This window comes from Colossoma macropomum, unplaced genomic scaffold, assembly GCF_904425465.1.
Source record: "Colossoma macropomum unplaced genomic scaffold, Colossoma_macropomum, whole genome shotgun sequence".
NCBI classification, from domain to species: domain Eukaryota; kingdom Metazoa; phylum Chordata; class Actinopteri; order Characiformes; family Serrasalmidae; genus Colossoma; species Colossoma macropomum.
Window position 1 is genome coordinate 2,775,291 of NW_023494808.1, and position 24,167 is coordinate 2,799,457.

Consider the following 24,167-nt stretch of genomic DNA (forward strand, 5'->3'; position numbering starts at 1 on the left):
CATCAACTACATCAACCACTACCACCCACCTAGAATGGTGAAGCAGTTACATTCGGGCAGCTCTTGCTTGAATTTTCCTGTTCCATATTTAATGGTGCAACAGTTACATTCTTTACAGTCCATTGCCCTGTGAATACATAGTATATTGCTTTGTGTGTTTTCCAAAAAAAAATAAATAAATAAATAAATAAAAATAAATAAATAAATACAAATACAATTTTTAAAATATATAAAAATCATCTATAAATCTGTGTCACTTGACTCACATGGTATCTCCTCAACTATTCTGTAGGACTTTTCTATCACAGGCTGCCTTTGAATTCTAGGAAAAAAAAAACACTCCTAACATCAACATTGAAACTAATGCACAAAATAGTGTTTTGCAGTAAAAGGACTGTAAATTAAAAAAACAAAAAAAACAAAAAAAAACATGTATTAAAATAGTGTGGTTGAAGGTGTACTTGAAGGTGTATTCTCACCAAAATATAGAGTAGAGTAATTAGAGTAAAATACATTTGGTAGTTAAAATATCCTTAGAATGCATGATGTCCATTCAAGTGGACATCTGGTTAATTGTAATGTCTTACAGAAAATCAATACTTGAACAACACAACAGTTAAATTGCTCCTTATATGTTTCTTTTTGTGCTCCAATTTTATTTACCTGCAAAGATACAGATAAAGGTTTTTACAGAAATCCCTGAGGCAGATGGAGTTTCTGACCTTCTGTCAGCCATTTTGGTTTACCATATGGTTTGTATGCCAATGCCACACTGATGTCAGAAGTGGGATAACCCAGTTGCTTGGAATGCTTCCACGAACTCAAGGGCAAACAACAAGAGAAGCAGAGCTTGACGAAAGACTGTGATTATGGAGACAGTGTTGCACGGCTCCACAGGGAGGATGGCCTGGTGAGAATTGCTGTAACAAAATATGTTTCTACAGGATTTATTTTCACATTTCTTTTTCTCTTAGATAATGTATTGTGGACACGAGGAAGAACACTGCTTGCAAAGCAAACAGGATTGGAATATCCTAATCCAGGGGTGTCCATTCTTATCCACAGAGGACCGGTGTGGCTTTTCACTAAAACAAAGCAGAAAGTCACCTGAAGAAATGTTTGAAGACGATAACCAACTGATTAAACGAGTAGAATCAGGTGTTTTCCAGCTTTTTTGTAGTGAAAACCTGCAGCCATCCTGGCCCTTTGCAGATAAGATTGGACACCCTTGTATTAATCAAACAAAAGATGAGATGTGCAAGCATTGCTCCTTCTGTGTACGGAAATTAATATTTCTTTATATTTGCAATTTTAATAAAGTTTATGATTTAAATGTACATAAGTGTATAGAGAGCATAGAGCTCCACCCAGCATGTGAATGTGGTGAGAACACAATGCAGGTCACTAACAGCTGAGTACTGAATGTAAGAGCTAATAAACAACATATATATCAGAATGATTTCAGATTTTTTTTAAATTTCATACACATGAAGGAGAAAAAACATTCTGTAGTTACTCATATTTATATCAGAGATTTAGGTTCCAAAAATTGCAAACACACTTCAGTTCAGTTCTTTTTATTTGCAGTCTTACTGTAGCAACTTACCAAATGAATTGACCATTTCCTTCATGGTAGCACAACAATGGAAACACAGCTCTTTATGCTTGACCAATTTTAAGAGCTTCTGCAGGTAAAACAAGTGCAACATTTACCATGAGGCTGAAGGTGGAATTTTTGTTTACCAGTTTTGTATTGGAATTTTCCCTTCAACCTTAAATGGTGCAGCACATTCCGACACCTGACTGCTGCACCATTTAAGGTGGAATGGAAAAATTCAAATAAGTCAACTTCAGTGATGGTTATCTGTGTTCCATAATAATAATAATAATAATAATACAGCCGTCCTCTGCTAACGTGCTATTATCAAAAGGCTTTAGTACTGATCATTTTGGTCAGCAGAATTAGGTGAGTGAAGAGTAAACTAATAATATCTGAGACTTGCAGTATTTTCCGGCCACCAAGCTTCACACTGCTGGGGTAATAGTTCCTTTCTTTTTAAACACACAGTGCTCTGTTGCTGAAAACTTTGTTTGCTTACCAAAACCATAGCTAAATTGGTCTTACCGTTCTGTATTGAAGCTTATCACCAGCATCCAAATAACTTCTGCACCTAATAGCAATGCCCCTGTTTATAAATATACTTTTATCCTCTTACAGGATGCAAGTGACCTTCTTGGTATCAACAAGAGATGAGCTTTTTTGTCCTGTATGCAGTCAATATTACTGATTATTTTATCAGTTCTGATTTCAGTATACCTGACTGATGTAGTGATCAGACCATCTGAAGAACAGAGTGAGATCTGGACCTGATTTCTGAAAGTTTTTCAGCAGCAGCTGTGACGTGATGTCATCAATGTTTGGCGCTCCTCCTCTTTCTTTTACAAAATGGTAACTGTCTGCTGCATGGCTCAGTTCCGATGGCTTCTTTGAAGAATTACATGGAGCTTTTTATGTTATTGAAACTTCAGATTTTTCAGAAAATGATCCTCCACCCAAATAATACATGCTCTGTGGGGGTTCTGACCATTGAAGAACAGGGTAACAAAGTATGCAGAGAAACAGATGGACTACAGTCTGTATGGCCAGTGGAGCTGATAAAATGGACAATGAGTGTAGAAACACGGACGTGGTTTTCATGAAGTGGCCGGTCGGTGTATATGTTTACATATATATATTTGTCAGCATCTCTGGATTCAGCAACCTAACACCGTAATGCGACAGAATCAAACAGACATGTGCAGATGACAAACACTAATGAGGCTTTACTGGTTTGAGGACGTTCCGAACTCGTTGTCACAATGTTAAATCCAAAACAATACAAAACCAGAGAGTAACATTCATATCAATGTCCAAAGGATCAGGCAGCAAACAGAAATGGAAGAAACAGGCCAAAATTCAAACACAGGCAATCAAACCAGTAATTAATAGCAATGCTCAGTAGGTCTGAAAAGAGAAGCAATACCTCACAAAATACTTAAACTAAAGCCCGGGCAAATAAAGCTAGCTAAACAAACCACATGATACACAGAACAGGTGAACATACTCAGTTCAGCCGAAGCTGATCTTGGATAGGTTGTGCATTGAGAAGAAAGGGTCATGTAAACTTCTGAGGGATTCTGGGACTTGGAATGTGTGACAGTACCACCCCCAAAGAGTCTGGGAAAGGCCCCGGAACGAGGCCGAGTCCGATCCCTACCAGTAAGTCCACCCACAGCACAGGCTAGACTTTGCCCTGAGCTGCTGCGGCGCTGGCTCTTCGAGGTAGTCCTACATCTACCATGTAGGCGATTTAGGTTCTTGAACAGTCCTCCTGGGATGACCCCTGGCATGAGAAGCAGGCTGCCCGGGTGCTGACTATGGAAATCTGCAATCAACCCAGGGTCCAAAATGTCCTGAGCTCAAACCCAGCAATGCTCTTTGGGGCCGAAACCCTCCCAGTCTACCAGGTACTGAAGTACCCCAACAACCGATAGACAGCGTAGATAGGGGCTCCATCAACCTCCTTAGGTTGGGGGTGGAATGACATCGGGTGTGGCCTCGACCTGGAATGACAGATTTAAGTAGCGAAACATGAAACGAACACGAAACACAATATTAAGGGTGCAACTCTAAATTATATCATTAATCATTTTCAAAATTTTAAATGGAACAATGTACTTAGTGTTAAGTTTCTTACTACCCTCTGGAAATCGAAAGTCCCTCGTAGACAGCCAGACCAGGTCCCCTGGTTGATAGCCAGGAGTTTCACCTTGATGACAGTAAGCTTGCTGTTTATTTCATTGAAGGGTGACCTAAATTTTTTTGATAAGTCTCCTCCCAGATTCATACCCCCAAAAAGGCTATTGACTGTAAGTGAATTTCACACTTTAGTCCTTTAACATATGGATTGTTTTCAAAGAAACATCTCAGAACAGCACTTACTTGTTCTACATGTGACATGATGTCAGGGGAATAAATAAGGATGTCATTGATGTAGGCTATTGCAAACTTGCCAATCAAGTCTCTAAGTACATTGTTTATGAATGCCTAAAAAACTGATGGAACATTCACAAGACCGAAAGGCATTACTAGGTACTCATAGTGCCCCCCCTTGAGGTTATAAATGATGTCTTACATTCATCTCCTTCCTTAATACAAACCAAATTGTATGCTCTTCTCAGGTCTAGTTTTATAAAAAAAACCTTAGCTCCACGTAACTGCTCTAATGCTACAGGAATTAAAGGGAGAGAATCAGCATACATTTTTGTTATTTGATTCAACCCTCTGTAGTCAACACATGGACAAAGACCCCCATCTTTTTTCTTACAAAAAAGAAACCTGACGCTACTGGAGAGGTTGATGACCTAATAAAAACTTGCTCTAAACATTCTTGAATGTATATGTCCATGGCACATTCCTCCTCTTGAGTGAGCAGATAAACTCTAGATTTGGGAAGAATAATGTTGTCAACTAGTTATAAGACTGGTGTGGAGGCAGTTTGGTGGCATTATCCTTGTTAAAAACTTTCTTGAAATCTGCATATTCTGAGGGAATGTCTATGTTGGTTTCTGAATTGGGGCTTTCAAAATTGGTTGATCTGACTTTAATGTGTGGTGAGTGATATATGTCTGTAAACAAAAATCTTACCAGGAGACTAATTCATGTTCGGACCAAGAGATGCAGAGGTTGTGTTTCTCTAGCCAGGGCAAACCTAATAGATGGAAAATTCTGAGGTATAAAAAACTGGAAAGGAAATGAGTTCTGCGTGTGAAGCACTACTTTCTAGTCTTATATATTCAGTTTTAAAAGTGATGGCTCCAGTTCCTACAGGACTCTAATCCAAAGCTGCTATCTTTAAATGAGTCTTCAAAGATTCCACTGGGATATGAAGATTTTCTATCAAGTGCATGTGGATGAAGTCCCCCTCATCTCTGGACTCTATCAAGGCTGGAAAAACAAAAGACTCATGTTGGCAGCAGATAGTTACAGGTAGTATAAATGACTTAGAAACCAAACCCTTTGCAGGAACACTCACTACATTAGCTCGTGGATTAATATCCACACACTTTCCAGGGATCAGTGACCAATGTCTCTGCAGACAAATGTGGCATTCACATAGAACATGATTGGTGCCTCTGCAATACAGGCATAGACCTTGTCTCCTACTGTGCATCTTTTCCTCCGCTAAGAGGCTTGATGAGTCACACTGCATTGGTTCGTCGTGTTCCAAGTTTTCACTGGTCTCTGTGGTGACTGGTGGTGATCTTCTTTCAGTGGGCTAGTTGTAAATGAGGGGTTTTACTCTTTCTGATCTTTCGATCATGAATGAGATGGTCTAAACAAACGGAATACATTATGAACTGATCCAGCTAGCAAAAGCCCACTCCAATGCTCTGTCAGAGAGGCGTGATACAACAAACAAAATTTTTACCTGATCTGAACTCTGAGGGAAGTTCTCAAAAAAAAAAAACACAGGACACAGAGGGAGAAACCCAACACTTTCCCGGGTTTCCATCAAACTTTTCTGGTTTACTCACAGGGAAGGTGGCACCAGCAGCTTCTATGAGGTAGTGGCATTGTCTGCCTTGATTTACAATGGCCTCCTGGAAAGCCTCTGAATAAGCTGTCTGCACTGGTGGCAAGGTATTTTGTAATGTGACAGGATCAAACAGACACGTGGATGAAAAACACAGATGAGGCTTTACTGGTTTGAGGAACTTCCAAACTCGTAACCAGTGTAAGGTTGATAAAACTGGGCTGATATGGTCGAACTTTCTGGTTCTTGTAAGGACTCTGGCTGCAGCGTTCTGGACCAACTGAAGCTAGTTAAGGCTTTTGCTGGGACATCCAGACAGCAGGGCATTACAGTAGTCTAGCCTTGAAGTAATAAATGCATGAACTAACTTTTCTGCATCCTGTAGAGATAATGCATTTCTTAATTTAGCAATAATTGCGGAGATGCAGGAAGGCTGTTCTAGTAATATTAGTTATATGTGCGTCGAAGGACAGATCAGGGTCTATAATGACACAAAGGTTTTTTACAGATGAGCTTGATGCAACTGAGAAATTGTTAAGTTTAAGTGTAAAATCAGACAGTTTGTTTCTAGCTGCTTTTGGACCAAGAAGCAGAACCTCTTTAGAAGGAGAAAGTTACTCGACATCCAGTCTTTTACGTCTTTTATACAGACCTCAATCTCAAGTTTAATTCTATCATCTGGGTCGCTTGCTAAATATAACTGAGTGTCATCGGCATAGCAGTGGAAATTTATGCCGTGTTTACAGATAATGGTGTCTAGTGGTAGCATATATAATGTGAATAATACAGGTCCTAAAACAGAGCCTTGTGGAACACCATACTTTTGTGAGAACAGATGATTCACCGTTTATATTAACAAACTGATAGCGATCAGTGAGGTAGGACCTGAACCAGGAAAGAGCTATTCCTGTTACCCCTACAAGGTTTTCTAGTCTGTCTAGTAAGATAGTGTGGTCTATTGTGTCAAATGCCACACTAAGATTGAGGAGGACTAACAAGGACACATGATCTTGGTCAGAAAATAATAATAGACCATTTACAATTTTTACTAGTGCTGTTTTTGTACTATGATGTGGCCTAAAACCAGATTGAAATTTTCCGTGTATTTGATTCCTATGCATATAGGAGCTTAATTGTTTTGCTACAACTTTTTCCAAGATCTTTGATATGAAGGGGAGATTCGAGATGGGTCTATAATTTAATAGTTTGCATGGATCAACGTTCGCTTTTTTAATCAGCGGTCTAATTACTGCTAGTTTAAGAGATTTTGGGATGTACCTAAGGCTAAGAGAAGAGTTTATTATTGACAGAATAGGCTTGGTCATTTATGAACATAAATGAACATAAACACACATTAACATCAGAATAAAGCATGAACAACATCAACAAATGTCTCTTCTGTGGTGCCTCCTGAGAGCCACTCTGCATGGCCACACCCCAAAAGCTCCTTACAACAGCATGGCCCATGGTGGACATCAAATTATCATGTCTGTGTTGTTAACAGAGAATTGTCTTTATGAAATTGCTACACTTCTGTTACATACAAAAATCATTTTGTGTTGGAATTACTTATAAGACAATAGGTGTGTATGGAAAATTTAGATTTATTTTATAGTTTCTTTTAAGCAATGTTTAAGTTGTGTTTTGTAGTTTTGCCACTAGATGGTGCCAAAGTTAGGCAGAAGTGAGAGTTGCACAGATCATCTTTACAGTTTTTCTCTTAGAAAAAGAACAGACAGCCTACATTAAAGACAACAACCATCTCCTGTCTGTGTTTTTCCAGTTTTATACAGGTTAATATAGTATATGCCCATAATATTGCACTAAAAATTAAACTATACATGTTTAACACTATTACTGCTAAGTATTAGCCAAATTTGTGTGTTAAAATGCATGTTTTAGGAAGGAATAAAAACTTTCTAGTACAGGTATGCTAAATGTTGGAGCTAACAGAAGCCACAATAACAAAAGTTATTTTTGCTCCTTAAAACTTGATTATACTTTGTTTCTGTGAGTCTTCATTTTATCTTTTTATTGAGAATCATGGTTTATGGATATGTACAAACCTCAGATGCTGAGCTGGCACTAACCTGTTTATAAGAATGTATATCTCTGGTGAAACTCAGTTTCTATATTTCAGTGAAGTAAATGATTTAAGTGCTACTTTTACTGTTATTTAGAACTTCACATTATAGTTTTCTAGTTCTTTTGTTATGACACTGTACATTTGCACAAAATATTAGTCTGTGCCATATACTTGTAGATATGTGGAAGGTTTTATTTCAATATTTAACAAGGGGAAGCAACACCAGGTAAACTAAAAGTAAAGCAAGTGCAGATGTGCTGGTATATAGTAAACAAGTCCTGCAGAACAAGCAACCATAAACTGCTAATTTAATCAGATGATATGTTGAGAGAATGAAAAATACTGTTTATAGATTGACATATTGAAAGATTTTAAGGGAAAAAGGACAGTAGGGTAGTTGATGAAAAGAATTAAATATGGTTTAACATTAGGGAGAGAGACAGAGAGAGAGAAAGAGAGAGAGAGGGAGAGAGGGAGAGGTCACACAGTCTGTCTAGGACATTGTTCTATGGCGGGTTGAGTGAATTGAGCTGTCAGCATGAAACAAAAATAACTTCTTTTGGCACTTTCGATGCTTTTAAGTGAACTCTGGTCATGGAAACAGTACAGCAGTGAATCTTGCAGGGGTCAGACATGTCCAGAGGGCTTACTCTGTATGTCCTATAAAATGTGACAATAAGGGAAAAAAGACATTTTTAAAAAGATATTCAAACTTTTTATTGTGATGAACATGTTTTTGTCTGTTTGTTTCTCGTTTTAGTTTTAAAACAGAAAATGCCAAAAAGAAGTTCAATATAAATAATTCATTTCAAAAATTAAGATATGTTTTGTGGGTGGCTTTCGTGTTGCTTTATGCTCTAGAAGTATAGTTAGACTGTAAAATTGTAATGAGACTTTAAATCTGGAACTCACTGCAGTATTCTCGTAGACATGATCACTGGATGCATCATCATCAGGAGATCGGGAATGGGAGTCTACATTCTACAGAACAGAAATAGAACAGATCAATAATAAACATTAAACAGCTTTACTATGTATGTTCTGATTCACTGCTCTCACTTTACAACTATGTACCACTACACTCATCACACATTTTTCACATTAAAATAGGATTTAAGGACTTTGATATCTAGAATTTTATAAGAACTCACCACATAGAGATATTCATCTGTGTTTCCATCATCCCTCTTTCTTCTGCTCTCAGAAAATCAGCATTAATCCAAAAAATAAATGCAATTTTTTCCTGTAGAGGTTTTTCTTTGTTAATGAAACTGATATTTGAAAAGATAAACAAACATGGAATGAAACAAATGCTGTGTTTCACATGCTAATATTTTCTATTTAATGCAAAATTTAAAGTGATTCTCACCTTCTCCAGAAAACAACAGCGAGAAAAGCTGTGATTCCACAAAGTCCGACTCCAACAGCTACATATAGGATCGTGGAGTAGCCTGCTGGAAACACACACCAACATACAAATATGCACAAAGAAAAATGAAGTCTACAGAATTAATGAGAAAATCGTGTGAATCATATAAAACAAATATAAAACTAAAAAAATGTAATGTCTCACCTTTAAAAATAACTGGCACTGGAGCTGATCTCAGAGATCCATGTTCATTCGGAGCCTCGCAGTAGTAAGATCCACTCTGTAGAGGACTGTAACTGTGTCCAGATCCTACAGGTGAGGTTCCACCTTCTTTAAACCAGGTGTAGTTCTTCACAGGAGGGTATCCATCACTGTTGCAGGTCAGAGTCACTGAACGGCCCTCCACTATTTCACCAGAGGGACTGATGGACACCGAGACATTCTTTGGTGGATCTACAGCAGACAAAAAATAACAGAAGTAATACCTTTGTTTTTACTTGAGTTTTAGCCAAATTTCACTCAATATCTCAACATTAACTCACATGCAACATTTAAATACACAGCAGTGGAGTTTCTCTCTCCATGATCATTCCAACTCTGGCATGTGTATTCTCCACTGTCCTCAGATCTGATGTTGTGAATGCTGTAGGTTTTTCCTTCTCCTACTGATGTCGATCCTTTAAACCAGGTGTAGATCTTCACAGGTGGGTTTGCATCACTGCTGCAGGTCAGAGTCACTGAACTGCCCTCCACTATTTCACCAGAGGGACTGATGGACACTGAGACGCTCTTTGGAGAATCTAGAGAAATACAGAGTGATTCAAAAAGATTCATCCAATTTCAAAATGATTTATTTCACTTGTAAATCATTACAGAACAATGCAGTTACCTGTAAATGGTTTAAGAAAGCATAAAGTTTTTCATGTAATTTTGCAAGTGCTCAGTATGAACCTCCTCCAGCTGTATGGATGACATCAATGCCATAGTCAAATTCATCACACACTGGACTGAACTTGTGGGGTGTCACTGTACTCATGGCACTTTCAGTGCGATTTCGGAGATCAACCAGTGTTGTTGAGAGTGGCACATAAACAGAATCCTTAACGTACCCCCACAAAAAAAAGTCACACTGCATCAGATCTGGTGATGCTGGTGACCTTTTTCTTGGAACTGTTGGTACCAATGATGAATGCTCTGAGCTGTTGGAGGTTCACTGCCTTACTGACAGTCAGAAACTATATGACCGCATCTTTCAATCGCGGTTCAAAAAATATGGTGCTTTGAAATCCGATTAATCTTTTTGAATCGCCCTGTATATGCTAAGATTGCATTTTCCAAATCACAGTCTTGATTTTTATTTTTCTGATTGATTCATTTTCACATTATGGCATATCAGCTTTATGGGAAGGCAAGAATAAAAGTAAACTCACGTCTGACTCTGAGGTTCTGAGCAGTGGAGTTGAGGTGTTGATATCCTCTTACAGCACAGCTATAACTGCCTGCATCCTCACTGCTGACTGTCTGCAGGTGGAGCTGGTTGTTCTTGATGGTCTTTGTGGTTAAAGGACGTCCATTTTTGTACCAGATGAATGTTGGGTCAGTCAAACTGCAGGTGGTTTTACATGTCAGATCTGCTGTTTCTCCCTCTGTTACTTCTTCAGGAGTTTCTACACGGAGCTCTAAGACAAGAAGAGGACCGTCAAATCAAAAATGAATGAATTAGAAAATTAATTAATTCTTCAATGCTCTGACATGAGTTTGGAAAGCAGCACATCAAATGTGTAAGAGCCAAACTAAATATAATTTCTGACAATAAGGCACAAATTTTTGACACTAAGCAGAATGAACATTATACAGTACTCATTAAAACTTGTATGTCAATTTGAATCAGTTTGGGTTAAAAATTAAATTTAGAGTTTTTTTTCCTTGAAAACTTACCTGTGACTCTCAGCTCAATTCCAGGTTTACCCAGCCATTTATCTTCCTCTACACTTGATCTGATTCTGAAGCAGTACTGGTGTTCATCCTTCTTCATTACATCATTCAGTTTGAGGGAGAAGTGTTTCTGTTCATCAGTGAAATACTCGACTCTGCCTGAGAAATCTGGGTCTTCAGACATATCGGTTGGCTCCACTTCGTGAGCTGGGTTTATGATCCAAAATGTAGTAACCCCTGTTACATGTTCTGGGTGAGTATAAGTTCCATTCATAAACACTGTGGATCCTTTTAAAGCACATATTTCCTGTTGATTGTACTTCACACTCCACTCTGTTCCAGAAGCTCCTGAAACATTTGATGCATGAAAGAGCTGATTAATGATTGCAAAAATAAAACAAAAAGTACAGTGCTGTGAAAAGGTATTTGCCCCCCACATGATTTCTTCTATTTTTGGCACATTTAAATGTTTCAGCTCATGCATCTGAAGTTAATATAAAATCAAGGCAATACAAGTAAACACAAAATGCATCATTTAATTGATCATTTCATTTATTGAAAATAAAGGTTTATTCAAAGCCTATATTGTCCATGTGAAAAAGTAATTGTCGCCCTAAACCTAATACCTGGTTGTGCCACCCTTGGAAGTAACAACTGCAATCAAACGTTTGTGACAATTTGAGAGTCTTTTATGTCACTATGCAGGAATTTTGGTTCACTCTTCTTTGCAAAATTGTTTTAATTAAGCTACATTGGAGGGTTTTCGAGCATGAACTGCCCATTTCCGGTCTTGACGGGAGGTCTTGATTAACATCTTCGTGGGATTCAAGTCAGGACCTTAACTTAGCCTTTTTTTTTGTTTGTTTTTTGAGCCGTTCAGAGGTGGACTGGCTTGTGTGCTTCTGCTGCATAACTTATCTGCGCTTGAGCTTTAGGTCACAAACTAATGGGAGGACATTCTCCTTCAGGATTTTCTGATAGAGAGCAGAATTCATGGTTCCATCAACTATGCCAAGTTGTGCAGGTCCTGCAGAGGCAAATCAGCCCCAGACCACCACACTACCACCACCATGTTTGACTGTAGGTATAATGTTCTTATAGTTGAATGCACTGATAGCTTTACGTCAGATATAACAGAACCCATGTCTTCTAAAAAGTTTCACCTTTGACACATCAATCCACAGAATATTTTCCCAAAATCTTGGGGGTCATCTAGAAGTTTTTTTGCAAATGCGAGATGAGCCATCGTGTTCTTTTTATTCAGCAGTGATTTATGCCTTGCAGCTCTCACATGGATGCCATTTTTGCCCAGTGTCTTTCTTATTGTGGAATTATGTACATTGGCCTGAACTGAGGAAAGTGACGCCTGCAGATCTTTAGATGTTTGTTTCAGTTCTTTTTTGACCTCTTGGATGAGTCATCAATGTGCTCTCTGTGAAATTTTGGACGGCCGGCCACTCCTGGGAAGGTTCACCACTGTTCCAGGTTTTTCTCCATTTGTGGATAATGGCTCTCACTGTGGTTTGCTGGAGTCCCAGAGCCTCAGCAATGGCTGTGACATCCTTTCCAGACTGGTAGATTTCAGTGACTTATTCTCACATCTGTATTTGAATCTCTTTAGAACGTGGCATCATGCGTTCCTTTTTGAGGCCTTCTAGCTGTTTCACACTGCCAGACAGGTTGTATTTTAGTGATGTTTGTATTCAACAGGACTGGCGCTAATCATACCAGAGGGACTGATGGAGACTGAGATGTTCTTTGGAGAATCTAGAGAAATATGTGCTCTGATCGCATTTTCTAAATCGCAGTCTTGATTTTTATTTTTCTGTTCAACTTATTTTCATATCAAGGTATATCAGCTTTCTGGGAAGGCAAGAATAAAGGTAAACTCACGTCTGACTCTGAGGTTCTGAGCAGTGGAGTTGAGATGTTGATATCCTCTTACAGCACAGCTATAACTGCCTGCATCCTCACTGCTGACTGTCTGCAGGTGGAGCTTGTTGTTCTTGATGGTCTTTGAGGTTAAAGGATGTCCATTTTTGTACCAGATGAATGTTGGGTCAGTCAGACTGCAGGTGGTTTTACATGTCAGAACTGCTGTTTCTCCCTCTGTCACTTCTCCAGGTGTTTCCACAAGGAGCTCTAAGATAACAAGAGAACCATCAAATCAAAAAGAAAAACTGCCACTGATCAGGCATATTCAAAAATGAATTAATCTTCAATTATCTGACATGCATTTACAAAGCAGTACATCAAATGTAGATCCTAACTAAATATAATTTATGACAATAAGATACTTTTTTTCAATACTAAGAAAAATGAACATAATACAGTCATCATTAATAACATGTATATCAATCTAAATCAATTTGGGTTAAAAATGAAATCTAGAGCTGTTTCATTGAAAAAAAAACAAAAACAAAACAAAACAAAAAAAAAAACATCAACTTACCTGTGACTCTCAGCTCAATTCCAGGTTTACCCAGCCATTTTTGTCCCTCTACACTTGATCTGATTCTGAAGTAGTACTGATGTTCATCCCTCTTCATTACATCACTCAGTTTGAGGGAGAAGTGTTTCTGTTCATCAGTGAAATACTCAACTCTGCCTGAGAAATCTGAGTCTTTAGACATATCAGTTGGCTCCACTTCGTGAGCTGGGTTTATGATCCAAAATGTAGTAATCCCAGTTAGATGTTCTGGGTGAGTATAAGTTCCATTCATAAACACTGTGGATCCTTTTAAAGCACATATTTCCTGTTGGTTGTACTTCACACTCCACTCTGTTCCAAAAGCTCCTGAAACATATGATGCATGAAAGAGCTGATTAATGATTGCGAAAATAAAACAAAAAATACAGTGCTGTGAAAAGGTATTTGCTCCTCACCAAATGTCTTCTATTTTTTGTCACATTGAAATGTTTCAGGTCATGCATCTGAAATTATTATAAAATCAAGGCAACACAAGTAAACACAAAATGCATCTTTTATATGATCATTTAATTAATTGAAAATAAAGATTTATTCAAAGCCTATACTGCCCAAGTAATTGTCCTCCTAAACCCTAGTTGTGCCGCCCTTGGAAGTAACACCTGCAATTAAACAATTTGTCTTTTACTTCACTACGCAGGAATTTTGGTTCACTCTTCTTTGCAAAATTGTTTTAATTCAGCTACATTAGAAGGTGTTTGAGCATAAACTGCCCAGTTAAGGTGTTGATGGGAGGTTTTGATTAACATCTAAGTGGGATTCAAGTCAGGAATTTAACTGAGCTTCTCCACAGCCTAATTTTGTTTTTTGAGCCGTTCAGAGGTGGCCTGGCTTGTGCGCTTCTGCTGCATAACTTAACTGCACTTGAGCTGCACTAAACTAACAGGAGGACATTCTCCTTCAGGATTTTCTGATAGAGAGTAGAATTCATGGTTCCATCAACTATGCCAATTTATCCAGGTCCTGCAGAGGCAAAGCTGCCCCAGACCATCACACTACTACTATCATGTCTGACTGTTGGTATGATGTTCTTATAGTGGAATGTGCTGATAGCTTTACATCAGATGTAACAGGACTCATGTCTTCCAAAAGGTTTCACCTTTGACTCAGAATATTATCCAAAAAGTCTTTGGGGGCCATCTCGATGCTTTTTGGCAAGTGCGTGATGAGCTTTTGTGTTCTTTTTGGTCAGCAGTTACTTGCACTTTGCAGCTGTCCTGTGGATGTCATTTTGCCCATATCTTGCTTATTGAGGATTTGATTACATTGACCTTAATGGAGGCAAGTGAGGTCTGACGTTTTTTAAATGTTCATCTGGGTTCTTTTGTGACCTCCTGGATGAGTTGTTGATGCTCTATTGGTGAAATTTTGGTAGGCCTGGGAAGGTTCACCACTGTTCCAGGTTTTTCTCCATTTGTGGATAATGGCTCTCACTGTGGCTCACTGGAGTCCCAGAGCCTCACTAATGGCTTTTTAACACACACTTTCCAGACTGCTAGATTATAATGATTTTGTTTCGCATCTGTATTTGAATCTCTTCAGAACATGGCATAATGTGCTGTTCTTTGAGACCTTCTAGCTGCTTCACATTGCCAGACAGGTTCTATTTAAGTGATGTTTATATTCAACAGGTCTGGCAGTAATCATGCCTGGGTGTGGCTAGTTAAATGAATCCAATAGTCAATCGATTTTGGTTATTTAATCTTTGTCTAATATTAAAAGCAGTTTGATGATTTCAAACATTCAAGTGTGACAAACATGTAAAAAAAAAATAAATTAAATTGGTAAGGGGGCAGATACTTTTTACAGCACTTTAGGTTATACTATGCAAATAAATGCCAAGAGTGGTCAAACTTTTACCCACAAAAGTACAGTGCATACACATCAGAGGAAAAAATGCTACGCCAGGAGCTTCTGACTCACCCACAATCATGAGCTGAAAGATCAGAAGAAGAGAAGTTGCCATTCTGAGAGTGTTGATCTCAGCCTATAGTAAAAAAAAAAAATTAAAAGAAATCGCAACTGTCTGATAGACAATAGATCTGACTATCAGAAAACTTTATGACATCAGTAGTGATCACTGAAGGGCTGTAGACTTAAAAAAAGAACTCAGTTGGTCTAGGACAGGGGTTCTTATCTTTTTCCACCTGTAAGGCCCACCTGCTTATAACAAGAAAGCATAGCTGCCCATAAGAATAATCAGATTGTCCATTTCAGTTCAATCACAGAAACTTGAAACCTTAAAAAACTTTGAATGATGTTAAAAAAAAAAAAAAACTTGTGCCCACATGTGTGGTTCATGGCCCAGCAGTTGAAACTTCCTTTTCTAGGAAATCCAGGCAATGGTGAGCCTTAATCAGACTAGGGTTGATCATTTTGGTTGATCATAACTGAGATATGTAGTATTTCCCGGCCACCGAGCTTCACACTGCTGGGGTAATAATTACTTTCTTTTTAAAAACACAGTGATCTGATGCTTAGAACTTCGTTTGCTGATCAAAACAATAGCTACATATTTGGTTGAGATACTTTAGAGCTTAAAATTCTTAAAAGAGCTTGCAGTCACAGACGATGAGAAGAGCTAATCTTAATGCTTACAGTCTGTATTAAAGCATTTTTGTAAAATTGGTCTTACCGTTCTGTAAGCCTCTTTAACCAAATAACTTAACTTCTGTGTTTAATAGCAACGCCCCTGCTTATAAAAAAAAAAAAAAAAATACTTTTTCCTCTTACAGGATGCATGTGACCTTCTTGGTGTCAAGAAAAGATGAGCTTCTCTTTTTGTCTTGCTACTGAATGACACTCATTATTACTGGTGATTTTATCAGTTCTGATTTCAGTATATCAAACTGATGTAGTGCAACAGGGAATAAACATGATCAGACCATCTGAAGAACAGAGGGAGATCTGGACCTGCTTTCTGACAGGTTCTCAGCAGCAGGTGTGACGTGATGTTATAGATGTTCACCACTCCTTCTCTATCTTTCACAAAATGGTAACTCTCTGCCGCGTAGCTCAGTTCAGATAGCTTGTTTACATATGAAACATCTTATTTTTTGTGTTTTTGAAACTTCAGATTTTTAAAGTTTTTATGTCCTGATTGTTTCCTAGTTTCCCAAACATGCCTTTGATATACTTCGACTGGCCACTTCTTTAAAACTACCTCCTTGTTTTACATTGACTATATTATCAGCTCCACTTATCATATAGAATGACTTTGTAGTTCTACAGTTACAGACTGAAGTCTGTAGTAACTGTAGACTGTAATAATATGTTTTTCTGCATACTTTGGTACCCTGTACTTCAATGGGCCCTAGGGTCAATCTGATTATAGTTTGAGGTGCCATTCTACCTCAAATGTCAGAGGGGGTGAGGACGCTATTTGTGCATTTTTTCACATGAAAGCCTCCCATGCAGCATTTTTCAGCACATCAGTTTCCTCATCTGAGGATGATTCCTCATGCTCTGAATTGATTTCATTTATTCTGTTTCAGGTGTCTCTTGTTCAATTTCATTATCAGCATCTTGTAATTCATTGCCATCTTCTTGATCAATAATTTATTGGATTTCATAGACTGTAAAGCTCTTTTTGGCCATTATTTTGGCAGCAGATTAAAGAGAGAAATGTGAGCTCTGTCCTGCCCCAGATAGGAGATATCTGCACTCTATATCGTCCCTCCCCATGAGGTCAGGTTCATGCTTTCATGTGAAAGTTTTAGTTCCCTTGGACAGTGTGTGTGTGTGTGTGTGTGTGTGTGTGTGTGTGTGTGTGTGTGTGTGTGTGTTTGAGTGCACTTGCATGAAAGACAAATATGAGAAGTGAGAGTGTGTACGTGTGTGTGGGTGAAAGATGAACACAGCACACACATACAAGGAGGAGGCGGGAACTCTTAACCCTTTACACCTTAATATAATCACATTTGAGAAAGTCTTGAGAACTGCCATATGAAATATAGTACAAAAAGTTTAAAGGTTTGTTAGAAGCACTTAAACTGAAATCGATCAATTTTGAACTGGAATATGGTAAGATGGTTAAGGGAAGCTTGAAGCAGACATTAGTTAAATTGTGTTTTACTTTAAAAAGTGTGGTATGCTAGAGGAGCCAGAATGGAGTCTAGAGCAATGTTTTCTGGTTCTGAGCAAATTGTGTGAAGAAAAAGGACCTTGAGAGATGTGCTCAGGTGTTTCAACAGTGGCATTATTTTCTATTGTTGCGGCAACAACACAGACCGATTGGTTTAGGAATGCCTGAATCAGAAACATGCTGCTGCTAGTGCCTAGAAAACATGTGAACACAATCAACATACGACCAGTGTCCTCCAAGATGCAAGTGACTTGCTTAAGAAAGAGGGAAAAGGACTTGCAGGTGCAACCTATGGAAAGCGAAGGGAAATTGTGTCCTTCCTCCTTTTCTTAAGGAGTTTAGAGTTAGAAAGTAAACGAGCAGTCTGGTACTTAGAAATCATCAATTAAATATATGCCACTAAACCCAGAACATATATATGGTCTGGCATTTCCTTCACCTGTTGAATGTCCTGTCACTGTGCTCTCAGATACTGATGTCAGATGAGATGGTAAAAAGTTGGAAGCACAGAAGCTGCAATGTCTTAAACCTTGAGATGGATTCGGCCACTCCAAAACCTTAATTTTCTTTCTGTTTAAGCCATTGAGGTGGACTTGCTTGTCTGCTTCGGATCATTATCCTGCTGCAAAACTCAAATGTGCTTGAGCTTTAGGTCACAATCTGAGATGCGCATGTTCTCCTTCAGGATTTTCTGATAGAGAGCAGAATTCATGGTTCCATCAATTATGCCAAGTCGTCCAGGTCCTGCAGAAGCAAAGCAGCCCCTGACCATCATACTACCACCACCATGTTTGACTGTTGACATGACGTTCTTATGGTGGAATGTGGTGTTAGCTTTATGTCAGATGTAATGGGCACCATGTCTTCTAAAAGGTTCCACCTTTGACTCATCAGTCCACTGGATATTGTACAAAAGTGTTGGGGATCATCTAGATGTTTTTTTTGTGTTCTTTTTGGTCAGCAATGGTTTGCACCTTGCAATTCTCACATGGATACTTTTTTTGTCCAGTGTCTTTCTTATCATGGATTTTTGTACATTGACCTTAACTAAGGCAAGTGATGGCTGCAGTTCTTTAGATGTTCATCTAGATTCTTTTGTGACCTCCTGGATGAGTCATCAAAAGGATATTGGTGAAATTTCGGTAGGCCAGCCACTGCTGGGAAGGTTTGTTGAGTATGCTATCTAAATTCACACAAAACATATAACTTAACACAAAATCAAATGTATGGGGATATTTCCTTATTTGGCATTTGCAGAAGTACTGGATACTGTTTGATGACATTTACAGGAATTTGTTCCACTGGCACTTGCTCATGGGCTGGTCTGCATGTTGTCTCCTCTTTGTCTCAGTGTCTCAGTGACTGCTGCTTGAAGGCTGCCCGGTGTGGTGAGCTGTATGTGTCGTCTCAGCTCTTCTGGCAGCAGTGTGTTCAGGAGGTGCTCCAGTGTCAACTCCTCCTGCACAGCCTTCTTGAACACTGGATAAGCCTGCTTAACAATTGTGGTCAGCTCCACTGCCAGAATACTTATCTGCTGTCCCTTGAGCCTCTGCCTCTCCAAGAGCAGCCGTCTGGCCAGCCACACCATTGGCACCTGCGCAAAGTGTCACTGGAGGGCTGTAGTTGAAACCACTAAGTTTTCATGTTATTCTAGTGGCAGATCTACAAGTACCCCTATAGCTGTGTCATGGTGACTGCCACCTTCCTGCTGTGATGCCAGGTGATCACTTGCAGATGTGTGGAATGTAATTCCCAGCTGTCGTCACCATTGAAGAACAGTAAACAGATGTGTGCCATCCCCGCTTGCTGAGCTTCAGCTGGGCTCTGCTGTCAAGTCTCAATATGCTGTTTCCTTCACTGGCTTGCCTAGACAGCTGCCTCACTCTCAACTGGCTGGACCCATCAGAGAGGGGACCGGTGTAGCGCTCTGTACCCTCTTCCTATGGTCTATGTCTGCTTCGCTGTCTGCCTGTGACATCATTGATGCTCTGCTCGACTTCTTCCAGCTCAACCTCCATATCCCAAGGTAGGGTCGACTCAGAAGAATGTGTGGAAAACATAGGGTATATAGGCAAATGCTCTTTAATTGACCAGGTGCTAGAAAGATTAGAATTGCACAGTCCATCGCTACCACAACAACAAGAATCACGGTGGACGGTGGACACCTTTAACCACTGGTTACACTACATAGCCTGCCCTCCTCTGACACAATTACTCTAATGAACAAAACCACACACTAACATCAGCAACAACAACAACAACAAATGTCTCTTGTGAGGTGCCTCCTGTGAGCCACTCTGCACAGAGCATGGCCCCTGCTGACAGCCACTCTGCATGGCCACACCCCCTGAGCTCCACGGACCAAGGTCATTATAAGTATTCCAATAAATTTTCATGTCTATGTTGTTGACAGAGAATTGTGTTTTTTATGAAATTGCTATGCTTGTGTGATGTACAAAAATCCATTTTTGTGTTGAAATTACGTATAAGAAGATAGATCTGTGGGAAAAAGTGAGATTTATTTATTTATTTATTTTTTTTAAGCAAGATTTAAAAGTTGAGTTGTATTTTGTAGTTTTGCCACTAGATAGTGACAAAGATAGGCAGGAGTGAGAGTTGCACAAAGAATCATGATAGGCTTTATTCTCTTAGAATAAGAACAGACAGCCTCCTTGAAACAAACAACAAACATCTGCTGTCTGTGTTTTCCCTGTTTTGTACAGTTTAGTACAGTATATACCCACAAAATAACACTCAATGTATGCATTACAGTTAAAGTATACATGTTTAACACTGTTACCTCTAAGTATTGGCCAAATTCGGGTGTTAAATTGCATGTTTTATAAGTACAAACTTTCTGGTACTGGTATGCTAAACGTTTGAGCTAACAAAAGCAACATTGTCCATTTTCATTATACTTAATTTGTTTCTGTGAGACGGTTTATGGATATGTATAAACATCAGATGCTGAGCTGACACTAAATTGTTTATAAGAATGTGTATCCATGGTGAAGCTCATCCTCTTTTACTCAGTGAAGTAAATGATTTAAGTGTCTACTTTTACTGAATGATATTTAGAACTTCTCATGAAAGTTTTTCTAGTTCTTTTGTTATGACACTGTACATTTGCTCAAAATATCAGTCTGTGCCATACAGATGTAGACATGTGGAAATTTCAGTATTTAACAAGGTGAAGCAACATCAGGTAAACTAAAAGTAAAGCAAGTGCAGATGTGCTGGTATACAATGAACAAGTCCTGTGGAACCAGCAATCATAAACTGCTAATTTAATCAGATGATGTGCTGAGAGAATGAAAAATACTGAAAAATACTGTTTATTGATTGACATGTTTGGAAGATTGAAAGATTTTAAGGGAAAAAGGACAGTAAGGTAGTTGATGGAAGGAATTACATACATTTTAACGTTAACGAGAGAGCGAAAGAGAGAGGGAGAGGGAGAGCAAGAGAGAGAGAGAGGTCACACAGTCTGTCCATGATATTGTTTTATGGCAGGTTGAGTGAATTAAACTGTCAGCATAAATGAGAGGAAACAAAAAAGCTCTTTTGGCACTTTTGATGCTTTTAGGTGGAATCTGGTTATGGGAATGTTACAGTAGTACATCTTGCAGGGAGAGCACACTCTTCATGAGGTTAAGGTCAGACATGTCCAGAGGACTTACTCTGTAGGTCCTACAAAACGTGACAATAAGGAAAAAACAAATCTTTAAAAAGATATTCAAACTTTTTATTGTGATGAACGTGTTTTTGATAGGAAATGCCAAAAAGAATTTCAATACAAATAGTTCACTTAAAAAAATTAGGATTTTATTTTTTTTTTTTGGTGGCTTTCAAGTTCCTTCATGCCCTAGAAGCATAGTTAGACTGTAAAAGTGTATTAGGACTTTAAAATCTGGAACTTACTGCAGTATTCTCATAGTCATGATCACTGGATGCATCATCATCATCAGGAGGTCGGAAACGGCGGTCTACATTCTACAGAATAAAAAGTAGAATGGATGAATAATAAACATAAAACAGCTTTACTGTATATGTTCTGATGAAAGGAGACAGTTGGTCATAACTGCTTACTGCTGTCATGCCTCCTTCACCTGCCTGAGCCAACAGCCAACCTGCCACTCAGGACTATGTTTCCCAGAACCCCTCGCTGCAGCACGTGACACAGGACTCTGAGAAATCCACCTATCCCCATTCCTGATCGCTTGACTTCTAATCACTCACACCTGTTCCTTGTTTTCTTGGGTTGTTAGTTTAGTTTATAAGCCTGGGCTTTAGCTCAGTTACTTTGCGAAGTATTGTTATTCCCATGTGCGTACCGCGTGTTTCCACTGTGCTACTTTCTGTTACTCCGTGTATGACCTGTTTTCTGTTTGTGACCATGATTCTTGTCTTGCCCTTTTGTCCTGTACTGATTCTCTGGTTTTCAACCTTCTGCTTGTGTTTACCAACTGTGAGATTGGATTGTTCTTTTGATATTAAAGTTTTGAACTCAACCCTCTGCTGTGACTGTCTGGTTCCATCTGCCACCGTTACAGGATATTTCGCCACCAAGCAGATGGCAGACATTGAGGTGGTCCTGAGTAACCAAAGCCAGCTCCTGGGTCATCACTAGCAGGTTCTGGCAGATATTACTCACTCCATTGGCAACTTAACCCAGCAACAAGCCAAGCAGCAGGCCCAGCTAACTCAGCTTCTGTCTGGGATCAAGGACATCGCTGCTCAACTGAGAGATCTCAAGGTGGTCACACCTCTTCCTGCTTCTACTCCGGTTTCTCATATTAACAGTCCAGTTACCGTGAGTCAGACATCAACCTTTCCAGTGAGTAAACCAGATACATTTGATGGGTCTCCTGATAAGTGTAGGGTTTTATTGTTACAATGCTCAGTATATTTCAGTAGTTTCCATACTAGTACTGATCAGGTTAAGATCGCCTATTGTATCACGCCTTTCAGATAAAGCGTCAGAGTGAAGCCTATGCAGTGTGACAACTCTAGATTGTCCAGAAAGGAGAGGCTTCATCAGCTTTATGGAGGTCTGTGCATGTATTGTGGCACAGCTGGTCACAATGTACGTGACAGACCTCAGTGCGTAGATTTTAATCCGCCCACTAATGTGGTGAGTGTTCCCAGGGGTTGGTTTCAAAGTCTGTACTCCTTCCTGTTGCCATTCGCTACCATCAATCTTCTCTTTGTGCTACAGCTTTAATAGATTCCAGAGCCTTGGGGAACTTCGTCTATTCTGATGTGGTGGCTAAACTACACATCACGGTATGAGATCTTCAGACGCCCCTAAAGGTCGCTGCATTGGATGGAGGACCTGTTGGAGTGTATCCCATCATCTTCGTTACTGAACCTGTTTTACTAGAGACTACTTTTCTCCATCAAGAACTGTTGCCGTTCCTTGTCATAGAATCATCCAAATTACCAATCATCTTAGGCCTGCCCTGGTTACAGAAACACAAATCCCAAATCTCGTGGTCAGATAGAGAAATCGCAGCTTGGTCAGAGTACTGTTTTTCTCACTGTTTCACATCCCCTGAACTTAGAATCAGTTCAACCACCATAGAAAGCCCAGAAACCACACATTCTGCACCAATCCCCACTGAACACTCTGACCTTAGTGTGCAGCAAAAAGAACGCCACTAAACTTCCCCCTCATCATCACTATGACTGCTCTATTGATATCATTGAAGGAGCCACTTTGCCCAAATCTCGTGTTTACCCATTGGCACAAGAAGATGAGAAAGCAATGGGGGAAGTATTTTGATGAGGCATTAGCCCAAGGGACATTCATTGTTGCTTACATTACATTACATACTTCCAAAAACTCAAAACATCTTTCACATCCGCACCCATTCTGAAACATCTAGATCCATCTAAGCTTTTCAGGGTGGAGGTGGATGCTTCAGAGACTGAGTCAGTGCAGTCTTATTGCAGCACAGTAGAGAACCCGAGAAATCATACCATTGTGTTTTACTTACAGAAACTAAGCCCCACTGAGTGAAAGTATGGTATAGGAGTCCGGCAACTTCTTGCAGTCAAACTTGCCCTAGATTAATGGCATCAATGGCTAGAGGGAGATGCTCACCCTTTTTTGGTCCTCACCGACCACAAAAATCTAGAATATCTACGTTCTGCTTAGCGTCTTAACCCTAGACAAGCTAGATGATACCTGTTTTTCTCCTGTTGCCAGTTTAGTATTTCATACCACCCTGGCTCTCGTAACTCAAACTCTGATGGCCTATCCCATATTCATCAGTATGACCAGAAGAGAGATATCCAGTCTGAACCCAAGCCCATTCTCCCTACCACTTTACAAATATCATCCATACTTCGGATAAGATTTGCCCGACCAATTTCAGGATTGTTTGATAACACGGGCTGACTCCTCTCTCAGCTCCAGTCATCCTGGTGAGTTTCACATTGAACAACTTCTTAAATGCTGGTGGAAACTCTCAAGCAAGACAAACAGATTTGTAGCCTCTTGGTCTGTCTGCGCACAAAGTAAACCTGCTAAAATACTTCCAGCTGGTAAACTCATGCCTTTGCCTGTACCTGAATGATCCTGGTCTCACATTGCAATTGATCACTGTCCTCATTATAGTTGATCA

The 24,167-nt window shown here is 39.3% G+C and overlaps 1 long non-coding RNA gene and 1 pseudogene across 1 annotated transcript; both read right to left on the bottom strand.

Moving 5' to 3' along the window:
• The window catches only part of LOC118797711, a 42,421-nt pseudogene extending 26,278 nt beyond the window's left edge, over positions 1-16,143 (bottom strand).
• Positions 8,051-9,110, bottom strand: LOC118798115. The gene is made up of 4 exons (XR_005005978.1): positions 9,032-9,110; positions 8,814-8,856; positions 8,575-8,643; positions 8,051-8,322 (listed from the first exon to the last, which is right to left on the bottom strand). It is a non-coding gene; the product is annotated as an uncharacterized LOC118798115 (long non-coding RNA).
• Positions 16,144-24,167: the final 8,024 nt, after the last annotated feature.